The following is a 24118-nucleotide window of genomic DNA, read 5'->3' on the forward strand; positions in this document are numbered from 1 at the left end:
CCTACCACTGACGTCAGGCTCACCGGTCTATAATTACCTGGATTATCCCTGCTACCCTTCTTAAACAAGGGGACAACATTAGCAATTCTCCAGTCCTCCGGGACCTCACCCGTGTTTAAGGATGCTGCAAAGATATCTGTTAAGGCCCCAGCTATTTCCTCTCTCGCTTCCCTCAGTAACCTGGGATAGATCCCATCCGGACCTGGGGACTTGTCCACCTTAATGCCCTTTAGAATACCCAACACTTCCTCCCTCCTTATGCCGACTTGACCTAGAGTAATCAAACATCTGTTCCTAACCTCAACATCCGTCATGTCCCTCTCCTCGGTGAATACCGATGCAAAGTACTCGTTTAGAATCTCACCCATTTTCTCTGAGTCCAAGCATAACATTCCTCCTTTGTCCTTTAGTGGGCCAATCCTTTCTCTAGTTACCCTCTTTCTCCTTATATATGAATAAAAGGCTTTGGGATTTTCCTTAACCCTGTTTGCTAAAGATATTTCATGACCCCTTTTAGCCCTCTTAATTCCTCGTTTCAGATTGGTCCTACATTCCCGATATTCTTTCAAAGCTTCGTCTTTCATCAGCCGCCTAGACCTTATGTATGCTTCCTTTTTCCTCTTAGCTAGTCTCACAATTTCACCTGTCATCCATGGTTCCCTAATCTTGCCATTTCTATCCCTCATTTTCACAGGAACATGTCTCTCCTGCACGCTAATCAACCTCTCTTTAAAAGCCTCCCACATATCACATGTGGATTTACCTTCAAACAGCTGCTCCCAATCTACATTTCCCAGCTCCTGCCGAATTTTGGTGTAGTTGGCCTTCCCCCAATTTAGCACTCTCCCTTTTGGACCACTCTCGTCTTTGTCCATGAGTATTTTAAAGCTTACGGAATTGTGATCACTATTCCCAAAGTAGTCCCCTACTGAAACTTCAACAACCTGGCCGGGCTCATTCCCCAACACCAGGTCCAGTATGGCCCCTTCCCGAGTTGGACTATTTACATACTGCTCTAGAAAACCCTCCTGGATGCTCCTTACAAATTCTGCTCCATCTGGACCTCTAACACTAAGCGAATCCCAGTCAATGTTGGGAAAATTAAAATCTCCTATCACCACCACCCTGTTGCTCCTACATCTTTCCATAATCTGTTTACATATTTGTACCTCTATCTCACGCTCGCTGTTGGGAGGCCTGTAGTACAGCCCCAACATTGTTACCGCACCCTTCCTATTTCTGAGTTCTGTCCATATTGCCTCACTGCTCGAGTCCTCCATAGTGCCCTCCTTCAGCACAGCTGTGATATCCTCTTTGACCAGTAATGCAACTCCTCCACCCCTTTTACCTCCCTCTCTATCCCGCCTGAAGCATCGATATCCTGGGATATTTAGTTGCCAATCATGCCCTTCCCTCAACCAAGTCTCAGTAATAGCAATAACATCATACTCCCAGGTACTAATCCAAGCCCTAAGTTCATCTGCCTTACCTACTACACTTCTTGCATTAAAACAAATGCACCTCAGACCACCAGTCCCTTTATATTCATCATCTGCTCCCTGCCTGCTCTTCCCCTTAGTCACACTGACTTCATTATCTAGTTCCTTACAGGCTTTTGTTACTACCTCCTTACTGTCAACTGACCTCAATTGGTTCCCATCCCCCTGCCACATTAGTTTAAACCCTCCCCAACAGCGTTAGCAAAAGCACCTCCAAGGACATTGGTTCCAGTCCGGCCCAGGTGTAGACCGTCCAATTTGTAATAGTCCCACCTCCCCAGAACCGGTCCCAATGTCCCAAAAATCTGAACCCCTCCTTCCTGCACCATCTCTCAAGCCACGCATTCATCCTGACTATTATTTCATTTTTACTCTGACTATCACGTGGCACTGGTAGTAATCCTGAGATTACTACCTTTGAGGTCCTACTTTTTAACTTGGCTCCTAACTCCCTAAACTCTGCATGTAGGACCTCATCCCGTTTTTTACCTATATCATTAGTGCCTATGTGCACAATGACAACTGGCTGTTCACCCTCCCCCTTTAGAATGTTCTGCAGCCGATCTGAGACGTCCCTGACCCGTGCACCTGGGAGGCAACATACCATTCGGGAGCAAAAACAAGAAATGCTGGATTCACTCAGCAGGTCTGGCAGCATCTGTGGAAAGAGAAGCAGAGTTAACGTTTCGGGTCAGTGACCCTTCTTCGGAACCCATTCGGGAGCCTCGTTTTCGACCACAGAACCGCCTGTCTACTCCCCTTACAATCGAATCCCCTACGACTATAGCCCTTCCACTCTTTTTCCCGCCCTTCTGAGCAGCAGAGCCAGCCACGGTGCCATGGACCTGGCTACTGCTGCCTTCCCCTGGTGAGCCATCTCCCTCAACAGTTTCCAAAACGGTATACTTGTTTTGGAGGGAGATGACCGCAGGGGACTCCTGCGCTGCCTTCCTGCTCTTTCTCTGCCTTTTGGTCATCCATTCCCTTTCTCCCTCAGCAATCCTAATCTGCGGTGTGACCAATTCACTAAACGTGCTATCCACGACCTCCTCAGCATCGCGCATGCTCCAAAGTGAGTCCATCCGCAGCTCGAGAGCCGTCATGCGGTCTAACAAGAGCTGCAGCTGGACACACTTCCTGCACGTGAAGGAGTCAGGGTCATCAGCCATGTCCCTGAGCTCCCACATTGAGCAAGAGGAGCATGATACGGGTCTGAGATCTCCTGCCATTTTTAATCTTAAGTTTAAACTTAGTTAAATGAAAAAGGAACGAAAAGTTTTTACCAATCACAATAAAACCAGAGAAATCGAAAAAGCCTTACCTTATAAACACCCCACCGAGTCCTTTTTTTTTTGTTAGAGGAGGAGGGCGGGTGGGAGACACTACAAGTGTGGTGTCTCGGGTTCAGAAACGCCCAAATATATAGTGTTTTACTTACCCAGCAGCCCCCTGGCCTCCGCCGAAAAACAAAAGGAAATTAAATTTACTTTCAAACGGACTTTCCCAGCTGCTCACTCGCTCACACGATGCTCCCGAAAAAGCTGCTGCACTGAAAGGAAAGTTATTTTAAACCGCCCAAATATATAGTGTTTTACTTACCCAGCAGCCCCCTGGCCTCCGCCGAAAAACAAAAGGAAATTAAATTTACTTTCAAACGGACTTTCCCAGCTGCTCACTCGCTCACACGCTGCTCCCGAAAAAGCTGCTGCACTGAAAGGAAAGTTATTTTAAACCGCCCAAATATATAGTGTTTTACTTACCCAGCAGCCCCCTGGCCTCCGCCGAAAAACAAAAGGAAATTAAATTTACTTTCAAACGGACTTTCCCAGCTGCTCACTCGCTCACACGCTGCTCCCGAAAAAGCTGCTGCACTGAAAGGAAAGTTATTTTAAACCGCCCAAATACCACTCCAGCTGGGAATGACACAGGCCTGACAGGAATTGGCTATTTTATGGATTGTGAGTGGGACTCAAAACACTCCAACCGAAATTGACAGAGGCCTGGTTTGAATTGAACATTTCTTGGTGTGTGAGTGGGATTCTCTACCACTCCAGCTGCGGTCACCACAGTCCTGGATTGTATAAGCGCTTTGCTGGTATGTGAGTGGGACTCAGTACCTCTCCTTCTGGGTTTAAGACAGGCCTGGTTTGAATCAACCCTTCCCTGGTGTCAGTGTTGCATTTCGTGCCACTCCAGCTGGGATTAACAGAGACATGGATTGAACAGGCGCATTCCTTGTCGCTGTGTCAGTTGGACTCAGTACCACTCCAGCTGCGATTGACACAGGCCTGCTATGAATTAGCCCCTTCATGTTGTGTCAGTGGAACTCAGCACCAATTCAACTGGGATTGACAAAGTCCTGAATCAATCGTGTGAAATGGGTTCAGTATCATTCCACTTGGGAATAACACCGGCCTTGTTTCAATTGGCAATTTTCTGGTGTACGAGTGGGACTCAGTGCCATCCCAACTGGGATTAACACAGGTATGTTTTGAATTGGCACTTCGCTGGAGTATGAGTGAGTATGAGTACCGCTCCAGCTGGTATTATCTCGATACGGGTATTATTTAGCTCTATCCTGAAGTGTGATTGGGACTCAGTGCCACTCTGGCTGAGATTAACAAAGGCCTGGATTTAATTGGACCTTCTCTATTGCGTGCGTTGGACTCAATACCACTCCAGTTGGGGTTAACACAGGCCTGGCTCGAATTGTGTGTATGGGACTCAGTACCAATCCAACTGGGATTAACCCAGGTCTGGTTTGAATTGGTCCTTTCCTGGTGTGTGAATGGTGCTCTGTGTCACTACCGTTGGGATTAAAACAAGGCTGGTTTGAAGTCAACCTTTCCTGCTATGTGAGCGGGACTCCGTACCATTCCAGCGTTTATCAAAATTGGCCTGCTTTGAAATGGAACGTTCCTGGTGCGTGAGTGGAATTCAGTGCCACTCCAGCAGGGTTTAACACCGACCTTGTTTGATTTGACCAATTTCTGGTGTGTGAGCGGGAATTTGTACCACTCCAACTCGGATTAACACAGGCCTGGTTTGAACTGGCCCTTTCCTGGTGTGTGTGTGGTGGGACGTTAGTCTCATTCCAAATGGGATTAAAACAAACATGGTTTGGGTTGGACATTTCCTGCTGGTGTGAGTGAGATTCAGTAACACTCCCATTGCGATTAGCAGAGGCCTAGTATGAATTGATCCCTCATGTTGTGTGTGTGAGAGACTCACTACCACTCCAACTGGGATTAACAAAGGTATGGATTCAATTGGACCTTTCCTGTTGTACAAGTAGGACTCAGTGCCAATCCAGCTGGGATTAACTCAGGCCTGGATTGCATCGGTGCTTTCCTGGCGTGAGTTTGGCTCAGAACCACTCCTGCTTTGATTAGCACAGGCCTGGTTTGATCTGGCCATTTCTTGGAGTGTGAGTGGGACCCGATAACACGCCAGATGGAATTAATACTTGCCTGGTTTGGATTGGCCTTTGCCTGTTTTGTGAGTGGGACTCAGTACCACTCCAGCAGGGATTGACAGACGTCTGGATTGAATTGGACATTTCCTGCTCTGTTAGCCAGGCTCAGTACCGCCACAGCTGGGATTAACACAAGCTTGGTTTGAATTGGCCTGTTCATGGTGTGTCATTGCGACTCAGTACCATACAGCTGGGATAACAGTATCACAGAATCACAGAATAATACAGTGCAGAAGAGGCCATTCGGCCCATCGAGTCTGCACCGATGCATTAAAGACACCTGACCTGTCTACCTAATCCCATTTGCCAGCACTTGGCCCATAGCCTTGAATGTTATGACGTGCCAAGTGCTCATCCAGGTACTTTTTAAAGAATGTGAGGCAACCAGCCTCTACCACCCTCCCAGTCGGGGCATTCCAGACTGTCACCACCCTCTGGGTAAAAAAGTTCTTTCTCAAATCCCCATTAAACCTCCCGCCCCTCACCTTAAACTTGTGATCCCTCGTAACTGACCCTTCAACTAAGGGGAACAGAACCTCCCTATCCACCCTGTCCATGGCGCTCATAATCTTGTACACCTCGATCAGGTCACCCCTCTGTCTTCTCTGCTCCAGCGAAAACAATCTAAGCCTATCCAACCGCTCTTCATAGCTTAAATGTTCCATCACAAGCAACATCCTGGTGAATCGTCTCTGCACCCCCTCCAATGCAATCACATCCTTCCTAGAATGTGGCGACCAGAATTGCACACAGTACTCCCGCTGTGGCCTTACCACAGTTCTGTACAACTCTAACATGACCTCCCTGCTTTTGTAATCTATGCCTCCATTGATAAAGGCAAGTGTCCCATATGACGTTTTCACCACCCTCTTAACGTGTCCTTCTGCCTTCAGAGATCTATGGACAAACACGTCAAGGTCCCTTTGTTAATCGGAACTTCCCAGTGTCGGGACATTCATTGAATACTTCCGTGTCACATTACTCCTTCCAAATGTATCACCTCACACTTTTCAGCGTTAAATTCCATCTGCCAATTTTCTGCCCATTTGACCATCCCGTCTGTATCTTCCTGTAACCTAAGACACTCCACCTCACTATTAACCACTCGCCCAATATTTGTGTCATCCGCGAACTTACTGATCCTACCCCCACCTCTCCCCCCGACCCCCCGAAAATAGTCATCTATGTCGTTTATATAAATGGCAAACTATAGGGGACCCAGCACAGATCCCTGTGGTACACCACTGGACACTGGCTTCCAGTAAATTAAACAGCCGTCTGTCATCACGCTCTGTCTCCTACAGCTAAGCCAATTTTGACACCACCTTATCAATTTACGCTGTATGCCATGTGCATTTGCTTTCTTGATAAGTCTCCCATGTGGGACCTTGTCAAATGCCTTTCTGAAATCCATGTAAACTACATCAACTGCATTACCCTCATTTACACACCTGGTCACATGCTCAGAACATTCAATCAAATTTGTTAGGTATGAACTCCCTCTGACAAAGCCATGCTGACTATTCCTAATCAAATTTTGCCTCTCCAAGTGGTGATAGGTTCTCCCCTTCTGAATTTTCTCCAATAGTTTCCCCACCACTGACGTGAGACTCACTGGTCAATAGTTCCCTGGCTTATCACTACAACCTTTCTTGAATAGTGGGACAACATTATCTGTTCTCCAGTCCTCTGGCACATCCCCCGTGGCCAGAGAGGAATTAAAAATTAGGGTCAGAGCCCCTGCAATCTCCACCCTCTCCTCCCACAGCATCCTGGGACACAAATCGTCCAGACCTGGAGATTTGTCCACTTTTAAGCCTTGCCAAACCTCCAATACCTTGGAGCCCCCCACTTTACTTTCTTTTTCAGTCATTTTTAGTTATTTTTTCTTCCTTTTTTTTTGCATTCCTTTTTACATTTTTTACAATCTTTTTTTGCATTTATTTCATTTCATCTTAGTTTGTTCAGTTTGCTTACCCACTGTTTTTTTCAGGTTGTTTTTCTTCAGGTTTGCACTTGCTGATGTTCTATATTCAGTATATTCACACCTAATCTGTACTAATGCTTTGTCTTTCAAAACACCATTAACATATTGTTTGCCTTTGCTCCGTGACCTTTTGGTCAGCTATGTGGCCTGGTCCAATCTGCACCTTCTCCTTTGTTATCTCTTGCCCAACCCCCACCTCACTTGTTTATAATCTGTGACTTTTCTAATATTTGTCAGTTCCGAAGAAGGGTCACTGACCCGAAACGTTAACTCTGCTTCTCTTTCCACAGATGCTGCCAGACCTGCTGAGTGAATCCAGCATTTCTTGTTTTTGTTGCAGATTTCCAGCATCCGCAGTATTTTGCTTTTACTCCAATACCTTGTCACTCCCAATGACAATTTGCTCAAGAACCTCACTGTCTCTATCTCTACGTTCCATATCTACATCGGAATTCTGTTGAGTGAAGACAGATGTGAATTATTCGTTCAACACCCTACCAATGTCCTCTGGCTCCACCCACAAATTTCCCCCTTGGTCCCTAATGGGACCTACTCTTTCCCTGATTACCATAGGACTGATATGAATTGGCCCCTTCCTATTGCGTGAACGGAGCTCAGTGCCACTCCAGCTGGGATTAACAATGGCTTGGTTTAAAATGACTCTTTCCAAATGTGTGAGTGGGACTCGGTACCACTTCAGCGGGGTTTACCATACGTTTGGTATGAATTGGCTATTTTCTGGGTTGTGAGTGGGACTCAGTACCACACCTGCTGGGACTGAAACAGCCGGCATTTATTTGGCTCTATCTTGGAGTGTGAGTGGGACTCAGTACCACTCCAGCTGGGAGTAACACAGGCTTGGTTTGAATTGACACCTTCCTGGTGTGAGTCTGGCATTTAGTGTCAATCCAGCTGGGATTAACAGAGGCCTGATTTGAATAGGCGCGTTCATGGCTGTGTGTGAGTTGGACTCAGTACCACGCCAGATGGGATTAACACAGGCCTGCTATGAATTTGCCCCTTCCTGTTGTGTCAGTGGGACTCAGTACCATTTCAACTGGTAATAACAATGTCCTGTATCAATCGGCGATTCCTAGCATGTGAGTGGCTTTCAGTATCACTCCACCTGCGAGTAACACAGACCTTGTTTAAATTGGCACTTTTCTGGTGAATGAGTGGGATTCAGTGCCATTCCAACTGGGATTAACACAAGCATGTTTTTAATTGGCAGTTTCCTGGTGTATGAGTGAGGCTTAGTACCACTCCAGCTGGGATTATCACAAGCCATGTTTTATTTGGCTCTATCCTAGTGGTGACTGGGACTCTTGACCATTCTAGCTGCGGTTAACTAAGGCCTGGATTTAATTGGACCTTTACTTTTGTGTGAGAGGTACTCAGTATCATCCGAACTGGGATTAGCACAGGCCTGGTTTGAATTGGTCCTTTCCTGGTGTGTGAGGGGTACTCAGTGTCAATCCAGTTGGGATTAATACAGGCCTGGTTTGAAGTCGACCTTTCCCATTGTGCGATTGGGGCTCAGTACTATTCCAGCTGGATCAAAATGGGCCTGGTTTGAAATGAAACTATCCTGGTGTGTGAGTGGAATTCTGTACCACTCCAGATGGGGTTAACAACAGCCTGGTTTGAATTGCTCACTTCCTGGTGTCTGTGTGGGACGTAGTGCCACTCCACCTTGGATTAACACAGGCCTGGATTGCATAGGCATTTTCCTGGTGTGTCACTGGGACTCAGTACCAATCCAGCTGGGGTTAACAAAGGTCTGGATTGAATCGGCGCTTCCTAGCGTTTGAGTGGGTTTCAGTATCACTCCACCTGCGGTTAACACGGACCTTGTTTAAATTGGCAGTTTTCGGGAGTGTGAGTGGGATTCAGTACCATCACAACTGGGATTAACAGAGGCATGTTTTGAATTGGCACTTTCTTGGAGTATGGGTGAGTCTTAGTACCACTCGAGCTGGGATTATCACAAGCTGGATTTCATTTGGCTCTATCCTGGTTCGCTGGCAGGACTCAGTGAAACTCCAGCTGCGAGCAAAAAAGGCCTGGTTTCAAATGGGCCTCTCCTAGTACGTGAATGGGACTCAATGGCACTCCAGCTGCGATTCGCACAGGCCTGTCTTTAATTGGATCTTTCGTGGTGAACAAGTGGTACTCAGTACCATTCCTGATGGGGTTAACAAAGGCCTGGTTTCAGTCGGCATTTCTTGCCGTGGGAATGGGACTCAGTGCCACTCCAGCTGGGATATACGTAGACCTGGTACGAATTATCCCTTTCCTGCTTTGTGAGTGGGACCAATACCACTCCAGCTGGGATCACGACCGGTCTGGTTTTAATTGGATATTTTCTGATATGTGAGTGGGTGTCAGTATCACTCCAGCTGGGGTTAACTCCGGCCTGGTTTCAATCGGACCTTTCTTCCGTGGGAGTGGGACTCCAGCTGGGATATACGTATGCCTGGTATGAATTGACCCCTTCCTGATGCACGTCTGGGACTTAGACACAATCCAGCTGTGATTTACACAGACGTGCTATGAATTGGCCCCTCCCTCTTGTGTGAGTGTGATTCAGTACCATTGCAACTGGGATTAACAAAAGCCTGGATCAATCGGCTCTTCCTGGCGTGGGAGTGAGTTTTAGTACCACTCTGGGTGGGATTAACAAAGGCCTGGATTGAATTGGTGTTTTCCTGGTATGTACGTGCGACTCTGTACCATTGCAACTGGATTTAACAAAGGCCTAGATGTATCTGCGATTCCTGGCGTGGGAGCCGGTTTCAATATCGCTCCAGCTGGGAATAACACAGGTCTTGTTAAAATAGGCTCCTTCCTGGTGTCTGTCAGTGACACAGGCCTGACAAAAATTGGCTATTTTCTGGACAGTGAGTGGGAATCAAACCCTCCAATCGAAATTAACAGAGGCTTGGTTTGAACTGAACACTTCCATGTGTGTGAGTGAGACTCAGTACTACTTCAGCTGGCATCAAAACCGTCCTGGTTTGAATTGGAAATTTTCTGGTGTGTGAGTGGGATTCAGTACCACTCCTGCTGGGATTAACACAGGCATGACTTGAATTGACCCCTTCCTGGTGTGCATATGGCATTTAGTGCCAATCCAGCTGGGATTAACAGAGGTCAGATTTCAATAGGCGCTTTCATGTTTCAGTGTGAGTTGGACTCAGGACCACTCCAGCTGCGATTGACACAGGCTTGCTTTGATTTGTCCCCTTCCTGTTGTGTCAGTGGGACTCAGTACCCTTTCAACTGGGATTAACAATGTCCTGTATCAATCTGCGCTTCCCAGCGTGTGAGAGGATTTCAGTATCACTTCACCTGCTATTAACACAGGCCTTGTTTAAATTGGCACTTTTCTGGTGTGTGAGTGAGACGCAGTACCATCCCAACTGGAATTAAAACAGGCATGGCTTGAATTGACCCCTTCCTGGTGTGTGTGTGGAAGTTGGTACCAATCTAGCTGGGATTATCGCAGGCTGGGTTATATTTGGCTCTATCCTGGTGTGTGAGTGGGACTCGGTATCAATACAGCTGGAATTAACAAAGGCATGAATTTAATTGGACCTTGCTGTTGTGTCAGTTGGACGCAGTACGATTTCGACTGGGTTAACAAAGTCCTGGATCAATCGGCTCTTCCGAGCATGTGAATGGGTTTCAGTATCCCTCCACCTGGAAGTAACACAGGCCTTATTTAAATTGGCACTTTTCTGCAGTGTGAGTAGGGCTCAGTACCACTCCAACTGGGATTAAGACATGCATGTTTTGAATTGGCACTTTCCTGGAGTATGATTGAGTCTTAGTACAGCTCCAGCTGGGACTATCAAAAGTTGGGTTTTATATAGCTCTACCCTGGTGCGTTAGTGGTACTCAGTCCCACTGCAGCTGGGAATAAAACACGCCTGGTTTCAATTGGAGCTTTCCTTGTATGTGAGTGGGGCTCAGTGTCACTCCATCTGGGGTTAACACAGGCCTAGTTTGAATTGGATCTTTGGTGGTGTCTGTTTGGTACTCAGTACCACTCCTGCTGGGGTTAGCAAAGGTTTGGTTTCAATCGGCCTTTCCTGCCATGGAAATGGGACACAGTGCCACTCCAACTGGGGTTAATACAGGCCTGGTATGAATTGTCCCTTTCCTGCTTTGTTAGTGGAACTACTGTCACTCCAGCTGAGATTAATACATGTCTGGTTTGAATTGGCCATTTTCTGGAATGTGCATGGGGCACAATACAATTCCAGGTGAGATTAAAACAGGTCTGGTACGTTTTGGCCCTTTTCTGGTGTTTAACCAGGACTCAGAACAATTCCAGCTGAGATTACCCAAGGCAGATTTAAAATTGACCCTTTTCTGACGTGTGAGTGGGATTCTGTACCATTCCAGCTGGGATCAACACAGACCTGGTTTGAACTTTTTTTTTTTTAGAATATTACAGCGCAGTACAGGCCCTTCGGCCCTCGATGTTGCGCCGACCTGTGAAACCAATTGGCTAATTCCTGGTGTATGGGTGGGATCAGTGCCAATCCAGCAGGGATTGAAACAGGCCTGCATTGAATTGGAATTTTCCTGGTGCGTAAATGGGATTCAGTACAAATGGGATTAACACATTTGGTATGAACTGGCCCTTCCCTGGTGTGTAAGTGGGCCTCAGTACAACTCCAGCTGCGATTAACCAAGACTGGGTTTGAATAGACCCTTTCCTGATCTGTGAGTGGGATTCTGCACCATTCCAGCTGGGATTAACACAGGCCTGATGTGAATTTGGCCGTTCCTGTTGTATGACTGGGAATCAGTACCAATCCAGCTGAGATTAACACTGGCATGCTTTTAATTGGCCTTCTCCTGGTATGTGAGTGGTCTCAGTACCACTCCAGATGGGATTGATGTAAGTTTGGTTTGAATTGGCCCTGTCATGGAGTGTGAGAGGGGCTCAGTATCACTCCAACTGGGATTAACAGAGGCCTGGTTTGAATTGACCCTTTCCTGGTTTGTGATAGAGACTCACGTCCATTTTAGCTAGGATTAACAGGAGCCTGACATTATCTGGTCCTTATTTAGTGTATGTCTTTGGCACTCCGTACTACTCCAGATGGGATTAAGACAGGCCTGGTTTGAATTGGCGCTTTCCTGGAGCATGAGCGGTTATCAGTACCACTCCAGATGGGATAATCACAAGCCCGACTTTATTTGGCTCTTTCCTGACTTGTGAGTGGGATTCAGTACCTCTCCAACTGGGAGTAACAAAGGCCTGATTTGAATTGGATCTTTCCTGTTGCGTGAGTGGGGCTCAGTACCAATCTGGCTGGGGTTATCACAGTCCGGGCTTTATTTGGCTCTACCTTAGTGTGCGAGTGCGAGCGCGACTCAGTACTACTCCGACTGGGAGTGGCACAGGCCTGGTTTGAATTGGCCCTTTCCTGGTGTGTGAGGGGGACTCAGTACCACTCCAGCTGGGATTAATACAGGCTTGTTGTGAATTGCACCTTTCCTGGAGTATGAGTGGGTCTCAGTACCACTCTAGCTGGGATCATAACTGGCCGGGATTCATTTGTCTCTATCCTGGTGTGTGTCCGTGGGACTCAGTCCTACCCGAGTTCGGATTAACAGAGGCCTGGGTTTAATTTGCCCTTTCCTGGTGTGTGTCAGTGGGACTCAATACTACCCTAGGTGCGATTAACACTGGCCTGGTTTAAATTGGCGCATTACTGGTCTGTGAGTTGGACTCAGTAGCACTTCAGCAGGTATTCACATATGGCTGTTTTCAGTTTGCCCTTTCCTCGTGTTTGAGTGGGACTCAGTGCCACTCTAGTTGGGATTAACTCAGGCCTGGTTTGAATGGGCCCTTTCCTGTTATGTGCATGGGACTCAATACTACTCCAGCTGAGTTTAACGCAGACCTTATTTGAATTGACCCTTTCCTGATGTGTGAGAGCGATTCTGTACCACTCCAGATGGGATTAACACAGGCATCGTGTGAATTGGCCCTTACCTGGTGTGTGAGTGGGACTCCACACCACTCCAACTGGGAGTAACAAAGGCCTCCTTTCCATTGGCTCTTTCCTGTTGCGTAAGTGGGGCTCAGTACCAATCTGGCTGGGATTAAAACCTGCCTGGTTTGAATTGGACCATTCCTGGCGTGAGAGTTCGACTCAGTACCACTCCAGCTGCGATTAAAATCTGTCTGATTTAAATTGGACATTTCCTGATGTGTAAGGGGGACTCAGCACCATTCCTGCTGAGAATAACCCAGGCCTGGATTGAACTGGCCCTTTCCTGGTGTGTGCGTTGGCCTCACTACAACTCCAGATGATCTTCACGCAGACCTGGTTGGAACTGACGCTTTCCTGAGATGTGAGAGGAAGTCAGTACCACTCCAGATAGGATTATCAGAGACCGGGCTTTATTTGGCTCTCTCTTAGTGTGCGGGAGGGTCTCAGTACTAATGCAACTGAGCGTAACACAGGCATGGTTTGCATTGCCCATCTCCTGACGTGTGAGTGGGTCTCAGTACCACTCCAGCTGGGATTATCACAGACCGGGATTTATTTGGCTCTTTCCTGGTTTATGAGTGGAACTCAGCACCATTCCAGCTGGGAGTAACACTGGCCTGTTTTGTCATGGCTTTTTCATGGTATCTGAGCGAGACTCAGTACCAATCCAGCTCACAGTCACACAGGCGTCTTTGAATTGACCCTTACCTGGTGTGTGAGTGGTACTCAGTACCTCTCCAGATGGGATTATCTCAATTTGCGATTTGTGTGGCTCCATCCTGGTGTGTGAGAGGGCTTGAATAGAACTCCAGCTGAAATTAACACAGACCTGGTTTGAATTGGCCCTTCCCTGGTGTATGGAACTCAGTGCCACTCCAGATGGGACTAACAGAGACCTGGATTAACTTGTCCCTTTCCTGGTGTGTGAGTTGCATTTACGACCTCTCCAACTGGGACTAACACAGGCCTGGTTTGAATTGGACATTTCGTGGTGTGTGAATGGGAATCAGGACCGCTCACGCTGGGATTGACGAAGGCCTGGTATGAAATGGATTTTCCTGGTGTGTGAGGTGGACTCAGTACCACTCCAACTGGGATTAACACAGACCTGGTTGGAATTTGTCATTTCCTGCTGTGTGAGTGGGAATCGTGCCTCTCCAGATGGGATTATCACAGGCTGGGATTAGGTTGCCTCGTTCATGGTGTGTGAGTGGGACTCAATAGAACCCCAGCTGAAATTAGTACAGGTCTTATTTGAATTGGCCCTGTCCTGGTGTGTGGAACTCAGTGCCACTTGAGATTGGATTAACAGAGACCTGGTTTGTTTTGTACCTTTCCTGGTTTTGAGTTGCAATCAGGACCACTCCATCTGGGATTAACACAGGCCTGGTTTGAATTGGATCTTTCGTGGTGTGTGAGTGGCAATCAGTACGGCTTCTGCTGGGATTAAAAAAGACCTGGTATGAATTGGCCTTTCCTCGTGTGTGAGGTGGACTCAGTAACTCTCCAGCTGGGATGAACCCAGGCTTGGTTTGAATTGACACCTTCCTGGTGTGTGTGGGACTCTGCACCACTCCAGCTGGGATTGACACTGGTCCGGATTGAATAGAAGCTTTCCTATTGTGTGAATGAGATTGAGCACCATCTGAACTTGGATAACTAAGGCCTGGATCAATCGGCCCTTCCTGCCATGGGAAGGGTTTCAGTATCACTTCATCTGGAAATAACACAGGCCTTGTTTAAACTAGTTCTTTCCTGGTGTGTGAAGGGGACAGAGTCCCATCCCAACTGGAATGCAGGCATGGTTTGAATTGCCTCTTTCCTGGAAAATGGGTGGGTCTCTGTCCTACCCCAGCTGGGACTGTCACAGGCTGGGTATTATTTGGCTCTCTCCTGGTGTGTGAGTGGGACTCAGTACAACCCCAGCTTAAATGAACATAGGGCTGGTTTGAATTGGCCCTTTCCTGGCGTGTGGGATTCAGTAACACTCCAGTTGGTGTTAACGGAGACCTGATTTCAATTGGCCCTTTCCAGGTGTTTGCCAGTGGGCTTCAGCCCTGCTCCAGCTGCAATAAACACAGGCCTGATTTGAAATGGCCCTTTCCTGGTGTGTGAGTGGCACTCAGTACCACACCAACTGGCATTAACTCAGGCCTGGTTTGAATTGGCCCTTTTTTGGTGTGTGAGTGGGACTCAGTACAACTTCAGCTGAGCTCACCCGAGGACTGGTTTGAATTGACGCGTTCCTGATGTGTGCGAGGGAGTCTGTGCCACTACAGCTGGGATTAACACAATACAGATGTGAATTGGCCCTTTCCTTTTCTGCAAGTTGGACGCAGCACCACTCCAACTGTGATTAACACAGGCCTGGTTTGAATTGGCTCTTTACTGGCATGTGAGTTGGACTCAGTCCCGCTTCAGCTGGTATTAACGCAGGGCTGTTTCTACTTTGCCCTTTACTGGTGTGTTATTGGGACTAAGTACAACTCCAGTTGTGATTAACACAGGCCTGGTTTGAATTGGCTCTTTCATGGTGTTTCAGTCGGACACTGTGCACCTCTCCAGCTAGGATTAACACAGGCTTGGTTTGTATTGGCAATTTCCTGTTGCGTGAGTGGTCCTCAGTACCACTTCAACTGGGATCAACGCAGACCTGGTTTGAATTGACCCTTTACTGATTTGTGAGTGGTCTTCAGTACCACTCTAACTGCGATTAACACAGGCCTGGTTTTAATTGGCCATTTCCTGGTGTGTGAGTTGGACTCAGTACCATTCCAACCGGGATTAACACACCCCTGGTTTGCTTTGGCCCTTTCCTGGTGTGCACCATGAACTCAGTACCACTCCAGCTGGGAGTGGCAGAGACCTGGTATGAATTGGCCCTTTCTAGCTGTGTGAATGGGACACAGTACCACTCCAAATGGGCTTTACATTGACCTGGTTAAATTGGTCCTTTCCTGGTGTCTGAGTGGGTCTCAGTACTAAGCCATTGGGAGTGACACGGGCCTGGTTTGACATTGCTCTTTCCTGATGTGTGAGCGGGACTCAAAACCACTTCAGCTGGTATTCACACAGGGATATTTTCAGTTTGCCCTGTCCTGGTATTTTAGTGGGACTCAGTACCACTCCAGCTCCGAGAAACGCAGGCCTGGTTTGAATTGCCCTTTCCAGGTGTGTGTTGGACTCAGTACCAATCCCCCTGGGAATATCTTTGGTCTGTCTTGAATTGGAACTTTCTTGGCCCGTTAGTGTGACTCAGTACCACTCCAGCTGTGATTAAAACAAGCCTGTTTTATTGGCCCTTTCCTGATGAGTGAGTGGGTCTCAGTTCCACTTCAGTTTTGATTAACAGAGTCCTGCTTTCAATTTGCCCTTTCCTGGAGAATGCCTGGGACTCAGTACCGCTCCATCTGGGATTAGCACAGGCCTGCTTTGAATTGGCCCTTCACTTGTGCCTGTGTTGGACTCGTTATCACTCAGCTGGAATTAACACAGCCCTGGTTTGAATTTTTCCCTTCTTGGTGTCTGTGTTGGACTCAGTACCACCCCGACAAGGTTAATCACAGCCTGGTTCGAGCTTTCCCTTGCTTGCTGTCTGATTTGGACCGAGTATCATTCCAGCTAGGATTAACAGAGGCCTGGTTTGAATAAACCCATTCCTTGTGTGTACTGATGAGCTCAGACCTGATTTGAATTGACCATTTGCTGATGTGTGAGTGGGACTCAGTATCAGTCCATAAAGAATTAAAAGCGCCTGGAATAAACTGGCCCTTTCCTGGTGTGTGACCGGGGCTCAGCGCCACTCCAGATGGGATTAGCACAGACCTGGTTTGAATTGTCCTTTTCCTGATTTGTGCATTGGACTCATTACTATTCAGATGGGATTAAAGCAGTCCTGTTTTCACTTTGCTCTTTCCGAGTGTGTGAGTGGGACTCAGTACTCCTCCAGCTGGTATTAACACAGGCCTGGTTTGACTGGCCCTTCCCTGTTTGAGAGTGAGACTCAGTACCACTCCAGTTGGGATTGCCACATGTTTGAATTGGCCCTTTCATTTTCATGTTTGTGCTTTGGGCCAGGCTGTTCTGTTTTTTTGTCCACTAATTGCCTCTCCGCACTAATGCTTTGTCTTTCAGCACACCATTGACATACCGTTTGCCTTTGTTCCATCACCTTCTGGTCAGTTATTCTCTTTGACCTTGACCTACCAACACCTTCTCTTTTGTTAACTCTTGCCCCACCCCTGCTTTACTTGCTTAAAACCTTTATCATTTCTAATATTTGCCAGTTCTGATGGTCACTGACCTGAAACCTTAACTCTGATTATCTCTCCACCGATGCTTTCAGACCTGCTTAGTATTTCCAGCATTTCCTGTTTGCATATTGAATGGCCATTTTCTTGTCTGCGAGTGGGACTCAGTAACACTCCAGCTCGGATTAACACAGAAATAAAAAGAAGAAATCCTGGAACCACTCAGCAGGTCTGGCAGCATCTGTGGAAAATAGAAGCAGAGTTAACGTTTCGAGTCAGTGACCCTTCTTCGGAACTAGCAAATATTAGAAATGTCAAAGGTTATAAGCAAGTGAGCCTGGGGTGGGGCAAGAGGTAACAAAGGAGAAGGTGTAGATTGAACAAGGCCACATAGCTGACCAAGAAGTCATGGAGTAAAGCCAAATAATATGGTGTGTTGTCAGACAAAGCATTAGTACAGATGTGATGTTAACGAACTGAAGATTGAGCACCAGCAAGTATATGAAAAAAAGAAGTGAGTAAGCAAACTGAACAAACTACAATTAAATGAAATAAATCAAAGAAAAAAAATAGTAAAAAATGCAAAAAAGAAAAAGGAAAAAGTAACTAAAAATAAAAGTAAAATGGGGGGGGGGCGGGCCGTCATGCTCTGAAATATTGAACTCAGTGTTCAGTCCGGCAGGCTGTAGTGTGCCTAATCGGAAAATGAGACGCTGTTCCTCGAGCTTGCGTTGATGTTCAGTGGAACACTGTCGCAAGCCCTGGATAGAGATGTGAGCATGAGAGCAGGGGGGAGTGTTGAAATAGCAAGCAACCGGATGCTCAGGGTCCTGCTTATTTCCAGCATCCGCAGTATTTTGCTTTTATTATCGGATTAACACAGGCCTAGTCTGAATTTGTCCTTTCCTGGTATGCGTGCTGGACTCATTTGTACTCCAACTGTGATTATCATGGTCTGGTTCGAACTTTCCCTTGCTTTCTGTCCGATTTGGACTCAGTAGCACTCCAGTTGGGATTAATACAGGCCTAGTTTGAATTAGCCCTATCCTTGTGTATGACTGGGACTCAGTCCAATTCCAACCAGGATTAGCACAGGCCTGGTTTGAATTGGCCCTTTCCGGATTGGTGAGTGGGTCTCAGTACCACTCCAGATTGAATTAAAAATGCCTGGATTAAACTGTGTGTGTGAGCATGGCTCAGTAATACTCCAACTGGGATTAACACAATTCTGGTTTGAATTGGCTGTTTACTGGCGTGTGAGTGGGATTCACCACCACTCCAGATGGGATTAACACAGGTCTGGTTTGAATTGGCCCTTTGCTGCTTTGTGAGTGGGACTCAGTACCACTACAGCTAAGATTAACACAGGTTTGCTTTCAGTTTGCCCTTTCCTGGTGTTTGAGAGGGACGCAGTGCCACTCCAGCTGAGATTAACACAGGCCTGGTTTGAATTGGCCCTTTGCTGCTTTGTGAGTGGGACTCAGTACCACTACAGCTGAGATTAACACAGGTTTGCTTTCAGTTTGCCCTTTCCTGGTGTTTGAGAGGGACGCAGTGCCACTCCAGCTGAGATTAACACAGGCCTGGTTTGAATTGGCCCTTTGCTGCTTTGTGAGTGGGACTCAGTACCACTACAGCTGAGATTAACACAGGTTTGCTTTCAGTTTGCCCTTTCCTGGTGTTTGAGAGGGACGCAGTGCCACTCCAGCTGAGATTAACACAGGCCTGGTTTGAATTGTCCCTTTCCTGGCTTGTGAGATGGACTCAGTGCGACTTTATATGGGATTAACATAGTCCTGTTTACATTTTGCACTTTCCTAGTGTGTGAGTGCAGCTCATCCCGCTCCAGCAGGGATTAACACAGGCTTGGTTTGAATTTGCCCTATCCAAGTGTGTGTGTGGCCCTCATTATCGCTACAACTGGTGTTAACATAGGGCTGGTTTTAAATGGCCCTTTCCTGACGTGTGAGTGCTATTCAGTACCACTCCAGCTGGAATCAACACAGGCATCATTTGATTTGACCTTTTCCTGGTGTGTGAGGGGCATCCAGTAGGACTTCAACTGGGATTAAAACAGGCATCATTTGAATTGACCCTTTTCTGGTGTGCGAACGGGACTCAGGACGACTCCAGGTGGGATTAGCACAGGCCTTGTTTGAATTGGCACTTTCCTGGTGTGAGAGTAGGACGCAGTACCACTCCAACTGGGATTAACACAGGTCTGGTTTGATTGGGTCTTTGCTGGTGTGTGAGTTGGACTCAGTACCACTGCAACTGGGATTAGAAAAGGCCTAGTTTGAATTGTCCCTTTCCTGGTGTGAGAGTGGGTCTCAGTATAACTCCAGCTGAGATTAACACAGGCCTTGATTTCATTTGCCATTTCCTGGTTTGTGTGTTAGACTCAGTACCAATCCACCTGGGATTAATGTTGGCCTGTTTTGAATTTGCCCTTTCCAGGTGTATTAGTCGGATCAGTACCACTTCAGCGAGGATAAAACAAGCCTGATTTGAATTGTCCAATTACTGGTGTGTGAGTGGTTCTCAGTACCACCCCAGCTGGGATTAACACAGGCCTGATTTTAACTGGTCTTGCAGTCATAAAGCCGTACAGCATAAAAACAGGCCCTTTGGCTCACCACGTCCATGCCGACCATAATCCCTATCCATACTAATCCCACCTGCCTGCATTAATTCCATACCCCACTATGCCTTGCTCATACAAGTACCTGTCCAGATGCCTCTTAAATGTTGCTACTGTTCCTGCCTCCACCACCTCCTCAGGCAGCTCATTCCAGATACCCACTATTCATTGCATGTAAAATTTACCCCTTTGATCCCCTTTAAAGCTCCTCCCCCTCACCGTAAATTTTTGCGCTCTAGTTTTAGTCACCCCTACCATGGGAAACGGAATCAGGCTATCTGCCCTATCTATGCCTCTCATAATTTTATATACCTCTATCATGTCCCATCTCAGCCTCCTTCGCTCCAGGGGAAACAGACCCAGCCTATCTAATCTCTCTTTATAACTCAAGCCCTCCAAACCAGGCAATATCCTTGTGAATCTTTTCTGCACCCGCTCGAGCTTAATCACATCTTTCCTGTAGTACGGCGACCAGAATTGCACACAGTACTCCAAATGCAGCCGAACCAACGTTGTGTACAACTGTAACATGACGTCCCAACTCTTGTCCTCTATGCCTCGGCCGATGAAGGCAAGCTACCACACGCCTTCTTCACCACCCTGTCTACCTGTGTTGCCACTTTAGGGAAATATGTATTTGCTTGCCAAGGTCTCTCTGCTCAACAACACTTCCCAGGGCCCTGCCATTCCCTGTATATGTCCTGCCCTGGTTTAACATCCCAAAATGCATCACTTCATACTTGTCTGCGTTAAATTCCATGTGCCAATCCCTTGCCCACTTTCCCAGTTTATCCATCTTCTTCTTCTTTGGCCTACTTGTCTCAAGAGACAATGCTAAGCGCCTGGAGGTGGTCAGTGGTTTGTGAAGCAGCACCTGGAGTGGCTACAATGGCCAATTCCAGAGTGACAGAGTTTTCCACAGGTGCTGCAGATAGAATTGGTTGTCAGGGCTGTTTCGCAGTTGGCTTTCCCCTTGCACTTCTGTCTTTTTTTCCTGCCAACTGCTAAGTCTCTTCAACTCGGCACACTTCATCCCTGCCTTTATGGCTGACCGCCAGCTCAGGCGATCACTGGCGACTGACTCCCATGACTTGTGATCAATGTCACCGGACTTCATGCGCATTTGCAGACGTCTTTAAAGCGGAGACATGGACGGCCAGGGGGTCTGATACCAGTGACGAGCTCGCTGTACAATGTGTCTTCAGGTATCCTGCCCTCTTCCATGCGGCTCACATGGCCACGCTATCTCAAGTGCCGCTGGCTCAGTAGGGTGTATAAGCTGAGGACTTCTGTGTTGGAGATACGGCCCTGGCACCTGATGCCAAGTATTCTCCGGAGGCAGCGAAGATGGCATGAATTGCGACGTCGCTCTTGGCTGACATTTGTTGCCCAGGCCTCGCTTCCGTAGAGCAAGGCACTGAGGTCACAGGGTTGAGGCACTAGGACTTTTGTGTTACGTGTCAGTGCACCATGTTGCCATACTCCCTTCGCCAGTCTGGACATAGCAGTGGAAGCCTTTCCCATGTGCTTGTTGATTTCTGCAACGAGAGACAGGTTACTGGTGATAGTTGAGCCTAGGTAGGTGAACTCTTGAAACACTTCCAGAGCGTGGTCGCCGATATAGATGGATGGAGAATGCCTGACGTCCTGTCCCATGATGTTCGTTTTCTTGAGGCTGATGGTTAGGCCAAATTCATTGCAGGCAGCTGCAGTCCTGTCGATGACTCTCTGCAGACACTCTCAGTGTGAGATGTTAATGCAGCATCGTCAGCAAAGTGGAGTTCCCTGATGAGGAATTTCCATACTTTGGTCTTCCCTCTTAGACGGGCAAGGTTGAACAACCTGCTGCCTGATCTTGTGTGGAGGAAAATTCCTTCTTCTGAAGGCTTGAACGCATGTGAGAGCAGCAGGGAGAAGACGATCCCAAACAGTGTCGGTGCGAGCACACAGCCCTGTTTCACGCCACTCGGGATAAGAAAAGGTCTGATGAGGCGCCACTATGCTGAATTAGGCCTTTCATATTCTCGTGGAATAAGGTGATGATACTTAGCAGCTTTGGTGGACATCCAATCTTTTCTAGCAATCTGAAGAGTCCACGTCTGCTGACGAGGCCAAAGGTTATGGTTAGATCAATGAAAGCAAGGTGGAGGGGCATCTATAGTTCGCGGCATTTCTCCTGCAGCTGACGAAGGGTGAACACATGTCAATGGTTGATAGTTTATCTATATCCTGTTGTAACCTTAGACAACCTTCTTCACTGTCCCCTAGATCACCAATTTTGGCTTCACCTGCAAACTTACTAATCATGCCCCCTACATTCACATCCACGTCACTAATATATATGACAAACAACAGAGGGCCCAGCACCGATCCCTGCGGCACACTACTGGTCACCGGCTTTCAATCGGAAAAACAACCCTCCACTACCACCCTTTGCCTCCTATCACCAAGACAATTTTGTATCCAATTTGCTAGTTCACCCTGGATCCCATGTGTTCGAACCTTCTGGTTCAGCCTACCATGCGATACCTTGTCAAAGGACTTGCTAAAGTCCATGTAGAGAACTTCCATCGCCTTGCCCTCGTCAATACTCCAGGTCACCTCCTCGAAAACCTCAATCACATTTTTGAGACATGATTTCCGACGCACAAAGCCATGCTGACTATCTCTAATCAGACCATGCCTTTCCAGATGCATATAAATCCTGTCTCTCAGAATCCCTTCCAATAACTTTCCCGCCACTGATGTAAGGCTCACCGGCCTATAGCTCCCTGCCTTATCCCTGCTTTCCTTCTTAAATAAAGGCGCAATATTAGCTATCCTCCAGTCTTCTGGTACCTCACCCGCAGCTAACAATGATACAAAAATCTCTGTCAGGGCCCCAGCAATCTCCTACCTTGCTTCCCATAGCATCCTAGGATACACATGGTAAGGCCCTGGGGATTTATCCACCTCAGTGCGCTTCAGAACCTCCAACACCTCCTCCTTTGTAATGTTGATATGCTCCAGGATATCGCTGTTCCCTCCCTTGAACTCTTTAGCTTTCATGGCCTTCTTCACGGCAAATACAGACGGGAAGTATTAATTTAAGACATCGCCCATTTCCCTTGGCTCCACACATAGATTACCACACTGATCCTTAAGGGGACCTACTCTCTCCCTAGCTACCCTTTTACTCTTAATATAAATATAGAATCTTTTAGGATTCTCCTTTATCTTATCTGCCAGGGAAAGCTTTTCACCCTCCTAATTTCTTCTTAAGTGTAGTCCTGCATCCCCTATACTCCTCCGGGACTCGCTCGATCCTAGCTCCCTATACCTGACATATGCCTCCTTCTTTGTCCTGAGCAGACCCTCAATATCCCTCGTAAACTAAGATTCCCTAAACCTGCCAGCCCTGCCCTTCACTCGAACATGAACATGCCGGCCTTGAACTCTTCCTATCTCACTTTTAAAAGCCTCCCACTTGCCAGACGTTCCTTTTCCTATAAACAGCCTCTCCCATTCAACTTTTGAGAGTTACTGTCTGATGCCATCGAAAGTAGCCTTCCCCCAATTTAGGAATTCAATCTGAGAACCAGTCCTATCCTTTACCATAACTATCTTGAAGCTAATAGAGTTATGGTCACTGGTCCCAAAGTGCTCCCCCCTAACATATGCACCACCTGCCCATCCTCATTTCCCAAGAGGAGGCCGAGTGTAGCCCCGTTTCTAGTAGGGCCATCCACATACTGCTTCAGAAAACTATCCTGGACACACTTAACAAATTCTTCCCCACCTGATCCCTTAACACTAATGCAGTCCCAGTCAATATTGGGGAAGTTAAAATCACCTACACTTATCTGTGATTTCCACCCCTTCCCTCTGATAATTGGGGGGCCTTTTGTATAATCCCATCAATGTCATCACCCCTTTCTTATTTCTAAATTGTACCCATACGGCCTCGCTGGACGTTCCCTCCGGGATATGGCCCTTTCCTGGTTTGTGTCAGTGTGGCTGATTACTATTCCAGCTGCGATTAACACAGTCCAGTTTTCAATTTGCCCGATCCTAGTGTGTGAGTGGGACTCATTACCGCTCCAGCTGGGATTAACACAGGCCTGGTTTGAATTCCCTTCCCTAGTATGTGTATTGGTCTCAGTCCCACTCCAGCTGGGATAATCACAGGCCTGGTTCGAACTTTCGCTTACTTGTTGCCTGATGTGAGCTCAGTACCACTCGCGTTTGGAATATCAGAGGCCTGGTTTAA

The sequence above is a fragment of the Heterodontus francisci genome, unplaced genomic scaffold (assembly GCF_036365525.1).
Source record: "Heterodontus francisci isolate sHetFra1 unplaced genomic scaffold, sHetFra1.hap1 HAP1_SCAFFOLD_300, whole genome shotgun sequence".
NCBI lineage: Eukaryota > Metazoa > Chordata > Chondrichthyes > Heterodontiformes > Heterodontidae > Heterodontus > Heterodontus francisci.